The sequence below is a fragment of the Alligator sinensis genome, unplaced genomic scaffold, assembly GCF_000455745.1.
Source record: "Alligator sinensis unplaced genomic scaffold, ASM45574v1 scaffold505_1, whole genome shotgun sequence".
NCBI classification, from domain to species: Eukaryota; Metazoa; Chordata; order Crocodylia; family Alligatoridae; genus Alligator; species Alligator sinensis.
The window spans coordinates 2,826,849-2,837,718 of NW_005841940.1; positions in this window are offsets into that span (position 1 = coordinate 2,826,849).

Genomic DNA, 10,870 nt, shown 5'->3' on the forward strand with positions numbered 1-10,870 from the left:
AAATGGGCTGAACAGAATAGGATGCAGTTTAACAAGAATAAGTGTCATGTGTTGCACCTGGGGAGGAAAAATCATCAATACTCTTATAGTCTGGGAGGGACCACTCTAAGCAGCACAACTGTGGAAAGGGATCTCGGAGTCGTAGTCAACTCCAAAATGAACATGAGTCACCAATATGATGAGATAATAAATAAAGCTAACCGCACCCTTTCTTGCATAAGTAGGTGCATCACAAACAGGTCTAGGGAGGTGATACTCCCCCTCTATGCGGCATTGTTCAGGCCGCAGCTGGAGTATTGCATTCAGTTTTGGGCACTGCACTTCAGGAGTGAGTAAAATGATGGGGCAATCAGCATGGGTTCAGAGCAGGCAGCTCCTGCCTGACTAACCCGGTTTCATTTTAAGACCGGGTCACAAAATGCTTAGATGAAGGAATAGAATCTCATGGCTGCCTACAAACTCGTCGGAGGGGGGCAACAAGAAATAGGGGATACAATGTTTACCCAGGTTCCTGTCGGAGTAACTAGAAATAATGGCCACAAACTGGAAGAAAGCAAATTCAGGCTGGACATCAGGAAAAAATTCTTTACAGTGAGGGTTGCCAAAATATGGAATAGGCTTCCAAGGGAGGTGGTGTTGTCCCCTTCCTTGGAAATATTTAAAAGGAGATAGGACAGACACCTGGCTGGGGTCACCTGACCCCAGAGCTCTTTCCTGCCCAGGGCAGGGGATCGGACTTGATGATCTAATAGGTCCCTTCCGACCCTAATAACTATGAAACTGTGAAAGAAGAATCTTCTGTGGCTAGGCTCTTCTGTAATTCTCTTCTATGGGCTTTCTTGTATCTTCCTCTAGAACAGGTGTGGCCAGAGTTACTCACCCTGGGAGCCACATCCGATACTCCACCTAAGTTCAAGAGCCAGAGAGTGGGTGGGAAGGGGTGCTGAGTGACCTAGAGTGGGGGTGACCTCCCCCCCGCCTCCTGCTGCTGCAGCACCGAGCTGCTCCGGCTTTCCCTAGGGGAGCGTGCCCTGGGGTAAGCTGCATGACTGCAGCCCCTGCTCTGGCAGCCTGGTGCCTGAGCTGGCAGTCCCGGGACAAGTGGGTGGGGCCAGAGTACTTCCAGAGCCACAAGTACCATGGGCGCATGCGGCTCATGAGCCGCAGTTTGGCCACCGTGGCTCTAGAACGCCTGGCACTGGTCCCCGCCAGGGGTAGGCAGCTGGGCAGGATGGATACCCAGTCTGATCCAGTGAGGCTATTCCTATTCCTGTTAGCTTAGTGCCTCCTGCAGATGGCAGCTTTGGACTGGCAAAACCCCAAAGCTGAGGAGCCATTGGGGTTTCTTTTTCCCCGCTAAACTTTGGTATTAATGGATACAATTTGTCAAATATAAGATTTAGCATTTAACAATATATCCAGTCCCCTAAAACATAAAGACAGGTATTTACCGTCCATCAACAGCGTTCCCTTTACCCAAGTCAATGTCCACAGGACTCCTGTGTTCTTCAACACTTCCTTTATGTTTTGGTTAATGTTCGGTTTATGTGTTTCTTCATTTCTCTACTATAATTCACCCCCTCTTTTTCCTCAGAACTCTGCATAATACAAATCTCACTCACCTCTGCTTTTATGTGTTTAATTCATTCCAAATTTGTCCTTAAATGTTAACTCATAGAACTCAGGACTGGGGTGGTACAGGCACAGGCACTAAGGTGCATAGTTGACAGCCCAGAGGGCACAAGTTTGAAGCTGTAGCAGAAGTGCTCATGGGGCACCTATACACATGTTCTGGGGTGGGGGGAGCAGTTTAATTAGAATGGCTTTGAAAGCCAGTCTAATTAAAGCACCCAGAGTATCTTGTGTATCAGCATCCCCATGCTTCAAAATGGCAGTGGGGGTGCTTTATCTAAAGCTTGCCAAACGTGCTTTAGATAAAGCGCCCCATCACCATTTTTCAGTGCGGGGACACTGATGCACATGACACTGGAGTCTGCTGGAGTGCGGTAATTACCATGCTCCAGCAGACTCAATTAACTGAGTCTACTCCAATGCACTGTACTTGCAGCATGTTGGAGCAGCCTTTGCGCTTGTGCATAGGCACCCATGGTATGGCCTGTCAGATTTCAATGAACCTGCAAATTCTGCTAAATACCTTGTCACAAAGATGTGGAAAAAGAAGCTTATAGAATTTGCCCTTTCCTTCAACATTCAGAAAAGTTTCTTGAGTTTTCTTGTTTGGATACAGGAGAAAATTTCTTTTTAGCAAATTAAAAAAATATCCTTTTCCCCCGTAGAACTTTGACTTAATGGGACGTTTCTATTCCTAAAACTTCCCAAACTTTTTGAAACCAGGCAGTGATTTTAGGGGTGTCACTTCTCTTCCAGGCTTCTGCAATTGTGCACTTGTAATGTTTGCTGCCACTAGAAGATGAGTGATCAATTCCTTATGATTTGTATGTTGCAGAGTTTTCAGGAAAGTTCATTAGGAACACTAGGGGTTATCTGATAGTTGGCATCCTGATTATTTCCCTCACTATGTCTCCAAACTTCTTCCAGAACAGTTTAAATCTAGGACATGTCCATCATCTGTGGTAGAAACCTCCCAACTGACTGCATCCCCTCCCCCGCTGGCGCGGCAGGGTCTCTTTCTCCATTCAACAACATGAAAGACAACAGGGGTGAGTGGACTAAGCATAGGACTAAGAATAAGGGCCCCCGTGAAGTGAACCTAGACCTGACTGACTGCTGCTATTCCCCTTACAGTCCCATCACTTAATCTCTCTGCTTGAATTTTCTCACCTGTAAAGCTAGGATGACAGTACCTCACTCTTTCTCCCAAGGCCCATCATGACAATGCAGTGGCCAGAAGCTCAGCAGCCTCAATGCCATAGTTTGTTTGAAGAGTTGGCTTTTCAGATACTTTTCAAAATGTTGCCAATCATGGATATGCTTCAGTGCAAGCAACTGCAGCTCCTGCTGCACGGGAGAGTGGTGATGCTCTACAGCTGGTGTGGTCCTTTGTTCTTGTTTAGTAATATGTGAAGTTCCCCTATCTTCCAGGGGACCGTCCCCCAAATCCTAAACTGGATGCTCTGTAGAGGGGTCTCATGAGTGGGGAGGAAGCAGAAATGGTTTTACAGCTCTTCCCAGAAACAGGGCAGCTCTGGCTGCTGGAGGGTGGGGAGGCAATGCAGGACAGGACAGGACAGGACAGGAGAGGTGGTTTAAACTGTTTCTCTCCCAGAGGAAAATAACTTCTGAGTAGTGGCAGATGAACCATAGCGAGTACTTGATAGTCAGCTTCCTTTCCTTTTTTGTGTCTGTGACAGGTTATTTAGCAGAATTCAGATTCACTGGAACTTGAGAGACCATGCCAATGAGTGCTTCTGCTTTGGCCTCAAAGTTGTGACCTCCGGCCTGTCAACCACGTGTCTTAGCACCTGAGTCTCTCCATTTAGCCAGCAAAACAATGGCAGGCAGCATGTTGCTCTTCACAAACCAGCTTTGTGGACGCTTCAGCAGTCCTGGGGAATGCAGGTTTCTCTGTATTTACCCTGGAGACTGTCCCAAACTATGGTTGAACAATGCCTTTAATCTTGGCACAGAAGTTTTTGTTTCCATCTTCCTCCCTTCAAACAGGTTTCCCTCAGTAACATCCTGGATTAAGTCCTTGTTTTCTGTGAACTTGCTAGTTTTTAATATTGAGAAGCTTTATACAAATGCAGGGAAAGAGAGGGCGTATCTCTCTCCCTGCATGCATTACAGACTGAGAGAGAGAACCAAGATTCAAGAGGCAACGGCAGTTGCCACTGAAAATTGCCTATAACAACCTAAGGCAGGTGCCAAGCCGTTGGTGCAGTATCTTTTGAAGCATGAAGGAGGTTTGGTGACCAGGGCCTGGAGTTCCCTGCTGATCTGCACTTACCCTCTCCTATCCCTTGTTTTTAAGGTTTCCCTGCAAGTAAAGAACAGAAGGAATCCAGATGGAAGTCAAGCCCATGCTGTACTGCAAACCACTCACCATTCTGGAGTGGGGCTGGGATTTTTGCAATTCCTGGAGGATGGATATGCTGTATGTGTTTGAAGAATTACAGCTTTTGGGAAGCAACCTTCTGCATAGCCAGAACCCAGAGCAATGGAGCCAATAATGGAGTCACCCGGCAATCAAATCCGTGTGAACCCAATCAATATCCCCTTAACTCTACCACAGTGCCTGGGCTCTACACTTCAGACACAAGTCCTCTGAAATAGTCACAAGAGCCCCAAGGAAAGGAAATCAGAGGATTTCCTGCCCTTTAATTTACTGCATGCACAATCATTACATGGCACTATGAAAAAGCTTTTGGATGCTGTGCACAGAGGGAGCCCTCTGCCTAGATGAATTCATGTATGCAACAGTCTCAATAGATTTTCTTTGTGTTGATGCATGCATACCGCCAGAATCCTGCTCTGTGCTTTCTAGGAAGCACGGAGATTGCTGTTAAACTAGCCTGTTTTCAAGAATCTCCTGCACAAACCTCCTCTGGAGCCACCTGCAAGATGGCATGCAATGAGCCCCCCAGTACCACACTTACAGAGGCATTTTTCAGGAGTGGAGCAGCACATTAAGACTCCTTCTCAGATTTTGTACCTAAGGAGTGAGAGAGATGATCTGTGGAAGTTTTTCATTTTTCATTTCATTTTCTTCCCACAGAGCTAAAAGCAGCCAAAAATGGAACCAGGAGGCCAGGAAATAGAAAGAAAATGCAGCTACAACATTACAAGCTTACAACCACTGCAGGCTTCATCTGATTTTTCATTCTACCTCAGCTGGTACATTACTCAGTTTTTGTATAGTTGTACAGTTTTTCTGCTGCAAAGAACTCAGAAAGACTGCAACTACGGGTTTCTATTTGAAATCTCTGGGTTTATCTTGGCAATCATGTTTGCAAACCTAACAGTGCGAACATTATGTAGCACCTTACCGCAGACTTTAAAAGATCTCAAGGAACTGCTGGGTACTGTGGCACCCTGGTTGCAAATCACTGCTCTGTCATGCACCTCCTAGAAGAACTCTTCCCCATGGCTGCTTCTCTGGCCATGCCACACTGACAGCTTGGGCCTGTCCTCAAAGATGTCAGAACCAATTTCAAGAGGCTGCACAACTGCTTCTTATGCAGCAGACTCTTCTTGGCAAACCCAAAGACTGTGGCTGGGATGTACCTGCAATTGCCACAGTTATAAAAGGACTTTAACAAGGGGTTTCCAAAAGACAATGCTTAGAAACTGTTCTTTCACCACATGTAAGAAGAAACTGAACAGTATTGCTGTCCTCAGCCTGAAGCACAAAGGATATTAATATATGAGGGTACTGGCACCAGGGGTTGTTTTTGGATCTGGTAGCATTTAATATCTTAATTAATGATTTGGACAATGGGATTGAGTGCAGGCTTAGCAAATTTGTGGATGACACTAATTTGGGTGGAATTTCAAACAGTCTGGAGGGTAGGGTTATGATCAGGAATGACCAGAATGGCCTGGAAAACTGGTCTGAAATAAATCAGATGAGATTCAACAGCAACAAATGCAAAGTCCTGCACATGGGAGGAAATAATTGCATGCACAGATACAGACTGGGGGATGACTGGCTAGGCTGCAGTAGTGCAGAAAAGGACCTGGGGGTTACCATGAACAATAAGATGAATCTGAGCGAATGGTGTATTCTTGTTGCAAAAGAGGCCAACCGTACACTGGTCTGTATTAACAGGAGTGTCACTTGGAAATTAGGAAGCGATTCTTCCACTCTATTCAGAAGACTGCTGGGATGATAGGAGACAGGAGGGATACCCAGGCTGAGGGTGGAGATTTAGGAAGGAAGGACCCAGGGAAGCAGGAAGAGTGATTTTGTCCTGAGGAAGAAGTGGAGCACCAAGAGTAGAGATACAAAAGCAGCTTGAAAGTCTACAACTTTTAAGCTGTATCTGAGTAATGTAATGCAGCATCTTAGCAAACACCATAGACAGCCCAGCTGGCTTGACCACAGAGAGCAGAATCAAGTCTGGCTCTGAACAACAAGGAGGACTGAGCTCTTCACAAGCGAAGAAGATGCTGTCAACAGGAGCTGGTCACCTGGCAGTAGGAGGCTGAGGAAGCATGCAGAGCTCTGACTAGGAAAAAACAGAACATGGACATTGGCGAAACCACCAGTGTTGCTGACAGTCCCAAGACAGAACGTATCTGCAGACAAGTGTCCCCTGAGTCTGGAGTACCAAGGGCCTGCAGCTCAGCACTGCCATGCATTAGCTCTGGGGAGGGAAGCTTGCACAGCACTTGAATGCATTGTGCTTGGATATAGGCCAATGCTGTTAGCCCATCCCTTTCAGGAAAATTCAGGGAGTAGGTTCTTCTCCCCCTTTTCCATAAAAGTTTAAATCCCTTTGCAGGTGCTAACAAGTTCACTTTCCAGTTTCCTCAGAAGCAAGCATATCACAGACCATCCCCTTGGTATGTTTTGTATTTCATTTCTTAATGGTCTAGAAAATATATCTCAGTTTGTCTTTGGTTTTACCTTTTCTCTCCTTCGTTTCATACCAGATATCTCAAGTCTTTAGATTTTGGCCTTTTATGGGGGGTCCCTGGCAAACACTAGACCCAAACAGCAACCTGAGCTGCAATCTCTGCCTGCCTTCCAACTGAGAGAGAAGTGGATGCTGGTCGGATATTAGAGTGAGTTGTGGGACAAATTCCTTGTACGGTTTGCAGCCCTGTGTATTACTGCTTCGCTAGTAATACACAGCGAAGTATTGTATTACTCTCCATAAGTGTGCAAGGCCCTCCTATAGATGGCCAGAGGTAGAAAACATGCAGGAGCTCTTTTTCTTTGAGGAAGGATAACACTTCTGAAGGTGTCTTCTTAGGATCAGTAACAGTCACAGTTCTTGGTTGCTTTCTCTTTGCAGTTTACTCAAAGCAACTGAAATACAACCTGTTCAAAGCACTGCTGCCCAAAGTCACCCTCCTGACTTCCTAATCAAATAGCTAAGCATGTACAGTTTACGTCATCTTTTATCTTTTATTTTAGCTTTCAGTAGACAGCTCCTTGCATTAGGATAATCACTGCTACCTTTGCCACCATTGTTGCCTATCTCACCAGGAAGGACCAGGAGTGAAGGAGATTTGGAAACTGAATTCTCCTGATACCCCAGGACACAAACCTTTTGGCACAACAGGCTCATTAGTAACACAGGGTGGTGAGACCTGCTCAACTGGTCCTGGTGCCGATCTCTGCACAGAGACTTCCCTGGGGGCCCTCAGCATGGTACTTTTCACCAGTCCTGAATATTTATTAAGTCAAACAACACTCAACTCACATGCAAAACAAAAAGGGAAAAAAGTGTGAAGGCAAAGTACAAGGACAAAGTCCCTTATCTTTAGTATTTGGAGCAGGAAAACAGTGAGGCAATCAGTTGTTGCTGTAACTCCACTGGCATTCAAGGAGTTACATCAAGAGTGCATTTGTACCAAGAGGCTCTGAATGCCAGCAGTCTTTGTATATCCGGCTCTGTTGACAAGAGTGAAGTGTTTGCTCAGTTAAGACGGGCTTTTGGATCATGGAGCAGACAGCACAGGTCGGAGGTAACACTTACAACCACAATCATCCTGTGAAATTCTGCAGGTTCTGCTGTTCTCTTGTGCCCAGGTCTGTTGCTGGAGACAGCTGGGGAACAAAGAGCACGGATGTCCTTCGAGACTGTAGCAGCAGGAAAGTGCCATGTAAGACTGAACCAGGTTCCATCCTGGTTCAATGAGGGAACAATCAGGGCTCAGATTATGGGGGAGCTCAGGGGGGGGCTGAGCCCCCCCATAAGAGATGAGAGCCCCCCCCTGCCCCCCCATAAGATCTGAAAATCATAACCTGGCAGGTCTCTGACTTTACTAGGGCATTGTGATGGACATCCCAATTTATTATTATTTTTTTTGCAGATGCCCCCAAGAGTCAAAGTGTAATTCAAACCCTGGGAATAATCCTGGTAAAATATAAAATCACTGCCCTGGAAAGGTCTGATGCCTCATCAGAGAAGGTTGAAAATGAGCTCAGTATCTCTCCTGAGGGGCTCTCAGTTCCACTGCCAGCCTTGCAAATAAGAAAGGGCACCTCAAGTACCTTGGTTCATACAATGGTTTTGCCTACACAATACACTCATGCTGTACTGTCTGCAAGAGGTGTGTGTAGAGCCTGCTGGGGTTTCAGGGAAAAACACTGGATAAATCTGCTTGCCAAGATTATTGTTCATTGTATTTGGACCATGGCTGTGGTGCACATGAGCTGGGGCAGTGCACAGCGTCTGTCACAGTGGGTGTGGGAGGCTCATGGTTTGCAGAAATGGGGGAAGCTGAAGGTCAGGGATTTGGAGGCTGGGCAGAAAGAAAAAGCAGTGCTGATAAGAGGGACAGGGTGGGGGAGATGGCTGGCTGACTCCAAATCCTCTCAATTAGATGAGATCCCAAAGCTCATTTACTCCAAGGAACTACAGCAGCATCCATTTTATACTGATCAGGCAGAAAAGCTTTGCCCATCACCTCTCAATGTACTAGTGTCCAAAAAGGAAGGGTAAACCTATGTGAGAGGGTCCCATCATGACCTGTGATGGCCCTACAGACCACATTCTTTAGAGCTAACCTTATGAGGCCCATTGCTAACAACAGCAGAATGAAACAAGTGCAACCTTCTCCTGTGGGACAGGCAGCCATAGTGCAGGTGTTATTGGTGGAAAGGAAAGAGCAGCTCTCGCTTGGTTTGCAGACCTGAGACCATCGGTTTCTGTCTGACATGTACCTGGCTGAAAACAGACACTGCTTGCCTGCATTCTTATCTGGGAACAGGAAAACTGAAATAACTTTGGAATCTAACATACTTTGTCACTAATGATCCTACTTGTTGGTGGCTTTGGATTTCACTCAACTTGTAGGCACAGGAAACTAGGTTGGTTCATTTTACTTTCTGGCTTTCAAGCACCAAGGTGCTGCTAGGTCCTTCTGAACTGAAAAGTCTGTGTTTGGACATTTTGGAGGTTCCTCAAGCTGAAGACAGAAAATAAAATCTAAACAAGAGAGCTGCTCAATGGAAAAACCCAGCCACCTTTTACAAGGACTGTGCATCCACCTGAATGGAAGGGCCAAGCTAACCGAGTGAAAATCCATACATAGCAGAATTTTCACAAACGTTTCAGCACTGGAGGACAGGGGAGAAAGGCTTTTTGGTGGTGCACTTATACTCCAAAAACAGATTTTTCCCATTCAAGTGGAAAGTCTAAATTGTGGGTCCAGATTTACTATCCCTTAAATGATCAATTCCTCCAAGCTGCAAATAAAGAACCTGCCTGTGAAAAACTGTGCTGGAGCTAAATACAGACCTCCTTACTCACTCAGATCTCTCACTGACTTTGGTGGGCTTGATCCTAAAATCTCTAGTCCACTCTTGAACAGCAAAACACTCACTGAAGTCAGCATCAGCCCCTAGATTACATGGAGACCAGTACTCTAAAATATCCTGGACAAATAGGATTTAGCCACTGCATTAGGAGAACAACCAGGGGCTCTACTCCAGTTACCCCACAGCTTTGTATTGATGCAGTGTAAATACATGCTTATTGTTCAGCTGTCCACATTGGGGCCTACTCAGCCTTTACTCCCTGCTCTTCTGAATTACAGTATCCAAGTGAAGCACCTCCAGTTCCCAGAGCCAAGCACTCTAGATCCCTAGGTCTTGCGTATTGTGCGACTGTCTGGCTCCCAGTGGCTGTTGGTAGACCAAGCTTGTTGAGTAACGCTGCTGAATCACTGATTGATGCAAGTACCTTATCATCTCTTCTATTTGTAGCTGGTTGAGAGAGCTCTGTCCCTGCCGTTTCTCCAGGGAAAGGGTCAGGGAGAAGGCTTCAGTGGCATTGATTCATAGATGCTAGGGTTGGAAGGGACCTCAATAGATCATCGAGTCCGACCCCCTGCATAGGCAGGAAAGAGGGCTGGGGTTAGATGACCCCAGCTAGATGCCTATCTAACCTCCTCTTGAAGACCCCCAGGGTAGGGGAGAGCACCACCTCCCTTGGGAGCCCGTTCCAGACTTTGGCCACTTGAACTGTGAAGAAGTTCTTCCTAATGTCTAGTCTAAATCTGCTCTCTGCTAGCTTGTGGCCATTATTAGTTTTAACCCCCGGGGGTGCCTTGGTGAATAAACCCTCACCAATTCCCTTCTGTGCCCCCAGTATGAACTTATAGGCAGCCACAAGGTCGCCTCTCAGCCTTCTCTTGCGGAGGCTGAAGAGGTCCAGGTGCCCCAGTTTCTCCTCATAGGGCTTGGCCTGTAAGCCCTTGAACATATGAGTGGCCCTTCTCTGGACCATCTCCAGGTTATCCACATCCCTCTTGAAGTGCGGCACCCAAAATTGCACGCAATATTCCAACTGCGGTCTGACCAGTGCCTGATAGAGGGGAAGTTTATCCCCTCCTTTAACCTGTTCGTCATGCATCGGCTGATGCACGATAAAGTGCCATTAGCTTTTCTGATGGCTTCGTCACACTGCCGACTCATGTTCATCTTGGAGTCCACTAGGTCTCCAAGATCCCTTTCCGCTTCCATGCCACCAAGCAGGTCATTCCCTAGGCAGTAGGTATGCTGGACATTTTTCCTCCCTAGGTGCAGCACTTTGCATTTCTCCTTGTTGAATTGTATTCCGTTGTTTTCCGCCCACTTGTCCAACCTGTCCAGGTCTGCTTGAAGCTGTTCCCTGCCCTCTGGTGTGTCCACTTCTCCCCACAGTTTTGTGTCATCCGCAAACTTGGACAGAGTACACTTCACTCCCTCGTCCAAGTCGCTGATGAAGACATT